General features: G+C 38.9%; 1 long non-coding RNA gene across 1 annotated transcript; it reads left to right on the top strand.

The window, feature by feature from the left end:
* The first annotated feature begins 993 nt into the window (after positions 1-993).
* On the top strand, positions 994-5,533 carry LOC126932903 (uncharacterized). Its single transcript, XR_007718367.1, has 3 exons — positions 994-1,068; positions 1,503-1,578; positions 5,472-5,533. It is a non-coding gene; the product is annotated as an uncharacterized LOC126932903 (long non-coding RNA).
* Positions 5,534-7,472: the final 1,939 nt, after the last annotated feature.

The raw sequence follows: 7,472 nt of genomic DNA, 5'->3' as shown, positions 1-7,472 counted from the left end.
AATTGTAGACCGGGCATGCTAGTTACAAAGTCGGTGAATCTTCTAACCCTTTAAATAAGAAAGTGATTTAATCTTCACAGTTTAAATCACAGGGGAATGCCTATATCCCTAAGAATCCATTGAAATCTGATAAAATGTGGGCCTTGCATACTGTTAGAGAGATAAAAATGTATATAGATTCAACTCAATCATTCAGGCTAATAAAAGAAAGACTTATAAATGATATGCAAATTAGGTAACACATACGCAAATCATAAGCCAAGCTTTCTGTGAGTTAAACAATCAAGAATTGTCTCTACCAACGATTTCCAAAGAGAATTAGGAGGAAAGTATAGCTGTCATCTGGTAACATGCAGGTAAAATATCCAGGTGTATGGGGAAGGGGGAGGGGAATAAAAGGATGTGGATGATTCTACCCTTTCAGCTCCCTGGAAAGTGTGTTTGAGGAGAGGAGTTGGGAGTTTCTGCTCCCAGCCAGACCGTGTTATTCCCAGCACATGTTGTCAAGAGTTAATGGCAGCTCCTTTCTCAGAATGACTCTAGCTTTCAGATGGTTCTGAACTCAACATTTATTTTAGATATTCTGAAGTGTTCACTAGTCCAGGAATCTCTAATTCCTTGGAAGATAGCCATATTTACAAAACCTGTTTTCTCTTTTCTTGGAAAGACCATTTTCCACCCATGCTTGGAGACTTTTTTTCATACATGCTTCCTGTGCCAGGCCCTATGGGAGGCACTCCACATGCAGTATTTTACTGAATGTCCAAGACTTAGGCACATGAGCCTTAAGAGACCTGCAGGAGTAGGGAGACGACAAATCTCTCTCTTGACTCCAAACCCATGTTCCTTCTCCAAACGTTAATGAAAAACTACAAGAGAATGATGCAGAGTTCCGCCCTCTACAGAGGCAGGCACGATCTAGTAGCGGAAATAGACCCATCTGACGCCAAATGAGATGGAGAAGATAAACACTGCCAATGAAATACCGGCGGTGGGGGGGGGTAGCAATTAAAGGAAGGAAAATTGCATCTACTTGGAGCCATCAGAAGAGATTTCATGGAGGAGGTGGTACGTGAACTGTGCTTAATGTATCTGTTGGAGGGGAGATGGGAGAGATTCCAGAGAATAGAGCAACAAGAGGTAAAAACATGCAGGGGAGTTCCAGAACCACAAATAGAAGACTTTGGCCAGAGCATGAGTTATGGACATTGGAATGATAGGACTTTCTAGAGTAGTTACTAAACATATGTTATACTAGTTAATTCTGTTGGTGAATAAGAGATTTCTAAAAGCTCTTTATCAAGAGAAGCGGTGACAAGAACTGTGCCTGAGGAAGATTACCCTAGAGCTGTGAAAGGAAGGAGTGGATTGGGGGAGATGGTAGGCTGGAAGATTCATCAGGTGGCTTGTTAAGGGTCTGATGAGGATGGCAGAGAAGGTGGGAGAGATGGCTGGGTGGTGCGTGAGGGCCCCACCACCACTGTCTTCACTAATATTTCCAGCACATAGCACGTCACCCGATACTACATGAGTACCATTGTGGAATGCATGGAAACCAGGCAGGAAAAGAGTAAGCAGGTGAGTGAACCAAGGAAGGAGGAGGAATAGAGCGAGGGAAAGTATTAGAGACAATGCTAACTAGGACTTTGGGAACTTGGGTTAAATATTCTCAACTTGTAAATGTCAATCCAAAAAAAAAAGAGTGTATATAAAAACTAGTAAAATCTGAGTGGGATCTGCTGTCTAGTTCATTGTATTCTGTCAACGTCAATTTCCTCGTTCTGATAATGTGCTATGTATGTAAGATGCTAACATTGAGGGAAGTTGGATGCAGGGGACATGAGACTTCTCTGTACACTTTTGGCAGCTTCTTGTGAGTTCGTAATTAGTTCCAAACAAAAAGAAATGTTTTTTAAGTCAACATAAGTTGCAAAACACTTTCATTGCCTTGTTCTGTTAGACGGCTGTCCTTGTTCTTGTTTCCTCTCTTTGGCAGCTTCCCAGGCTAAGGCAGGACAGGATAACCTGACGGGTGAGATGGCCTCCATTAGGAATCTCAGACTCAGTGACATGCCCATGAATCTCTGATATTCTTCAAAAACATTGCCTTAATCTCTCAAAAGAGTTACTGTTTTTTTCTGGATGTATCAAAGTTTACAAGTTTTCCACTTCAAAACCTTTCTTATTCCATGACCCAATACATTAAAAGAGCTTTAAAAATGTATTGTCTTTCTATTAAAACTTTCTTTTATATTTCCAGCAACTCAGAATTGTTCAAATTATTAAAATTCCCCATGTCTTACTCTTCAGTCCACGTAAGACATAATTTAATTTTTTTCTATCTACTTATAATTGTTACAATGAAATAGGTCGAGTTTGAAATACTCATACTTATTGAAATAGCTTTTTAAAATTTTTTAGATAAAAGATTGTAATGAAATAGTTAAATTCCATCCTACAGTGAATCTATTATTCTGAAATAGCTCCTAAGTATATTTAGGATAAAAGATGAGAAAGAAGAGGAAATTGTGGGCAACAGACATTTTTCATCATTGAATTTGGAAGAGCTCTACACTGAACAAGTGCTACTCAAAGACTAGAAGTTTGAACATTATTTAATTATAAGGAAATGCTACACCACGTATCTTTGTCCATAATAAATCTACAGCATCTAGACATACAGTATACACCTAGTAGAGCTTTCCTTTCTCCACTTTTCACCATCTCTTTTTCCCCCTTCTTCCTTCATTTTCTTATCTTAGAGAATGTGTCATCCTTATTATACGGGACAACTTCCAATAAAAAAAACCTGCCACGTTTTCTAGGAAGTAGGTTCATCTGTTTCTTAATTTCAAGAGGTGCATATAACCTGTAGGAAAGAAAACACATTGAACCTTCACGTCACTTGAGCTTCAAAACCTAAATGTAGAAAACAGCTCTAAATGAATAGACTCTAGATTTCTTCAAAAAGTTGTTACTGTGGAAGGAGTTATGGTCACTACTCTAAAGTTTTCTAAACATCTTATGAATCTAATTCTGTTCAGCATTTGTATAATGCTTCTATTTTCCAAATGCTTCATTTAAGCCAACTCATTTAACCACAAATGTCATATGACCATCCTTAAATCTTAAAAAGATATATTAGGATTTAAAAACATTTTTATACATTATCACTCAAACAGTATAGTGTGTAAAAAAGGTTGGAGTGCCATTTATCATTGATCAATATTCATGAATTTTTCCTGAAGTTTATTTTTTTAACTGAGTAAGTTATATAAGTTGACGTTTTATGATACTATGGTCTTAAAGAGATCATAATACATTACTCTTTAAATTTTCTCTATGCCATTATTCCTCCCTGATTCTTTTTTACATCTGTGTGATCATTTCAACCACCTACTTTGCCACACAAAATCCATGTTTCCTAAAAACTCAGAATGCTGTTAATTCTTAATTACTATCTCCTTTTAAGATTCCTTAATTATATGCTAAAATAAGTGTACGCAAATAAAATGCTTAGAAGAGTGCCTGGCTCACAATCAGTACTTAATAAATTATAGATACAATTATTATCATTAAGTTATATTTGCTACCTCTGCTTTATGCCTTTTCAAAGCATGATTTTAAAAATTCTTTAACTGAGACTTTTAATTTTTATTTTTTGGCATTATTTAATATTTTGCTTTGTAAATCTACCACAAGGAATAAGCGCAAAGATAAAGAACACTAGAAGACAGAGAAAAACCAAGCAATCCCCCCTGTTCAAAACTGGTTTTGAGAAAAAAGCATTTTAGAACTTCTCCAACCTTCATTGCCTACTGCCTCTAAATAACGGCCGGAAAGATGTGTTGTACCTCTCATTATTAGTCTGCAATCTATCAGGCTATGTAAACTATATAGTTCAGCAGTTCTTCTAGTTCAGAACAAATTAGCTTACACAAACAAAAAGCTGAGTCACTCCATAAGAAAACCAAGCCTTCCATTTTTATTTTTGGCATTGAAACCCCGTTGCCTAGAGATTATGTTTACTGTAGAGTTAAAGAACGTTCATTTTCTTGGAACACTTCAGAAGAGGGGGTAACTCACTGGGATGATGAGGTCATTTCTGAAGTTAACTGGGAAAGAAGTGAGTCTCTTGTAAAGGGAAACAAGAACTTAGACGGAGCCCACGTGAGCCACAGAAAGGATCTTTCTTGGGTTTTTTGTTTGTTTGCTTTTGTTTTTGTTTGTTTTTGAGACAAAGTTTCACTCTCGTTGCCCAGGCTGGAGTGCAGTGGCATGATCTCAGCTCACTGCAACCTCTGCCTCCCGGGTTCAAGCAATTCTTCTGCCTCAGCCTCCCCTGTAGCTGGAATTACAAGCATCCGCCACCACGTTCAGCTAATGTTTTGTGTTTTTAGTAGAGATGGGGTTTCACCATGTTGGCCAGGCTGGTCTCGAACTCCTGACCTCAGGTGATCCACCCACCTTGGCCTCCCAAAGTGCTGGGGTTACAGGCCTGAGCCACCGCACCCAGCCATCTTTCTTGGATTTCACCATGTAGACAGTAGTTTCCAATAGTTCAGTTTAGGCCATTTGCTGACTTAAGGTCACACACATGCCCTGAGTTTCTGGAAAACCTGCAGGTCAGCTTAACTTTGGGACGTTCATTGTTCCTATTTATGCCACCTAAACCACCTAATAGGCTGTGACCTATATAACCAATAGAACTCAACAAAGATCAAGCAATCGAAACTAAGCAAGTTTGAATCCTTCATTCACAAAAGAGGACCTGAGAGGGAACCTAGGTGGGCACACTCTCTACAGAAGATAAACCCTTTTCTTATTATCTGGAATGCACTTCCAGTTTATACTGAAGCTACATCTCTGCAGTTTGCAACTTTTCACTGGAATAAAATCTCTTTTTTCTAAATTTCTTTTCAGGGAACTTGTTCACCGGGTTAAACTGTATCCCCCCGCAAAAATATAGTGTACTGGAGTTCTAGCCCTTAGTACCTTAAAATGTGAACTTATTTGGAGATAGGATCTTTGCAGAGGTAATTAAGTTAAAATAAAGTTATTAGAGAGGGCCCTAATCCGATACGACTGGTGTCCCTATAAGAGAGAAAATGTGGACACAGGCAGAGAGAGAGAGACGTATTGACAGAGCATGACGTGTAGGCATGCACACAGGGAGAACATCATACAAAGATGGGCTGTGCTGCCATGAGTCAGGAGACTACCAGAAGGTAAGAGGGAAGAATAAGACCGATCCTTCCGTGGCACTTTCAGGGAAAGCATGGCCCTGCCAACACCCTGACCTCAGACTTCCAGCCCCTAAACCATCAGACAATACATTTCTGTTGTTTAAGCCACCCAACGTGTGGTACTTTGCTACAATAGCCCCAGAAATACATTGGTGAAATTAGGCTGAGTCAAGTTCTCATTGTCATTGGCGTTAGATTCTACGGACCTTGCTTTCTTCACTGCAGTATCAACCACTGATCATCTGTGACCTTTATGGCTGATTGAATCAAGGAACTCCAGGCCTCAAAAGACGGAAGACTGAACGGGACCAGATGGACATTTCAGAGAAGATCTGCACCAGAAACATTGATTGTGAGGTAGCAGGGAATGTCATAAGGCCAAAAATACAGAGATGACAAAATTACAGAAATGGAGAACAGATCAGTGGTTGCCAGGACTTAGAGAGGGAGGGAAGGATGTGAGCATAAAAGAGTAGTGCTAAGGAACTCCTTCGTGGTAACAGAGCAGCTCTGTGGCTGTTAGCTCTGGTGTTACACAGATCTATATGTGGGGTAAAATCATAGAACTATGCACACAACATGTAAAAAAAAAAGAGTGTATTCAAAATCTGGTGACATCCAAGTAATATCTGTAGTCTAGTTCATTGTACTGTTCTAATGTCAATTTCCTAGGCTTAATAATGTATTACTGTTATATAAGACGTTAGTTACCACTGGAGGAAGCTGGGAGATGGGTACGCAGTGTCTCCTGGTAATATTTTTGCAATTTCTTGTGAGTCTGTAATTCTTTCAAAATAGAAAGTGTTTTATCAAAAAGAAAGCTTGGCTGGAACCTAGAAGCTAGAGGTCTTAGTTCATTAATTCCTACTACTGCTGTGGCTTCAGCCGTTGACCTTGATGGCTCTTATGTAATCACTTGTTAACTTAACACTATAGTTCAGAATGTGATACTTTAATAATCACAGCCAGTTTTAAAAAATAGATGTCAAGGGTAGAGGGAGCAAAATGTTAAGCATGTACGGTGGAACTTGTTAGAATTTCGGTTCTTAATCTGACTCTCATAATTTCTGATCTGATTCGAACCCTGTTAAATAGCTAACACACTCCAAAGTGGCATCCGGGTTTCATCAGTTGTCAGCTGGTGGCTGCTGCAGTTTTCACATTGAGATTATCTAATTCTGTGCCAGCATGATTTTCACTTAAAAAAATGAGTTTGTGAAATGTAATCATTGATTCTAAGAAGTGTTCCAGACTTAATCATTAATATCTTTTAAACTTCTCCCTGGTGCTTCTTTAGAGATGTAATTGAATCTGATGCTCTTCAGTAAAATTTTCAGGAAATATTCATCTATTTCATTTTCAAAATTTATTTTTTAAATGGTGATATTTAAAATACATTGGTAGCAGAATAACCAAGCTATGGAACAGGATTATGGATGATCCCATTGATGTATGAAATATCTATTTGTGGGTACATGTGCATTTATTTTAATATATGAATAGGAAGAATAGACATCGCACTGTTAACGATGGTAACCACTGGAAGAATGAGATTGCTGGAGACTCATTCTCTAAGGAATAAGTATATTTCCATAATATTTAGTCTGGAATAAAGACTAAAGTGATATTTGATGCCCTTCCCAATCATACTGGTCAATGATGAGCATGTGTCCATCGCATTCTTCTATCACTACACACACAAGCACACACACAGTGTCTATGAGCAGATCACTCACTCTACAGTAATGATGCTGAGGAAGTCTTAGATGGTAGGGAAGAATCCCAGGTATTATTTTCCTTTGTTTCTTTACCTCTTGCATTTTAATCCAGCCTAACTGTAGCTGTACATCTCAATCCAGCTAAATCATTATATCCTGTTCCAGATTCTTTAACCACCCCCCACCTTTTTTTTGGCAGCAGCTTCAGAACCCTCCATCTCACCTCTAATGTAGAGAATGTGGTGTTTACAAGTAGTCTGTTGTGTTTGAACCTTAGCTTGGTTTACTCCTATGGCACAGAGTCTTCTGTGGGAGTCCTTCCTCTCAGCTTCAACCCGATCCCTGTGTCGCTCTGTTCTGCTAGTGATGGCCAGGGCAAAGAATGCCCTGCTTAGCACTGTAGGTGAATTGTGAAGGAGAGAGGAACCTAAGTACCAGCAGCCTGGAAAACATGCAGCAGGGACTGAATATGGTTATACTTGAGCAGAGCAACCAGACCACAGTGACA

The sequence above is a fragment of the Macaca thibetana genome, chromosome 12, assembly GCF_024542745.1.
Source record: "Macaca thibetana thibetana isolate TM-01 chromosome 12, ASM2454274v1, whole genome shotgun sequence".
In the NCBI taxonomy this organism is placed as follows: Eukaryota; Metazoa; Chordata; class Mammalia; order Primates; family Cercopithecidae; genus Macaca; species Macaca thibetana.
Note: the sequence above shows the minus strand (reverse complement) of the source record. Positions and strands in the feature narration are given on the sequence as shown.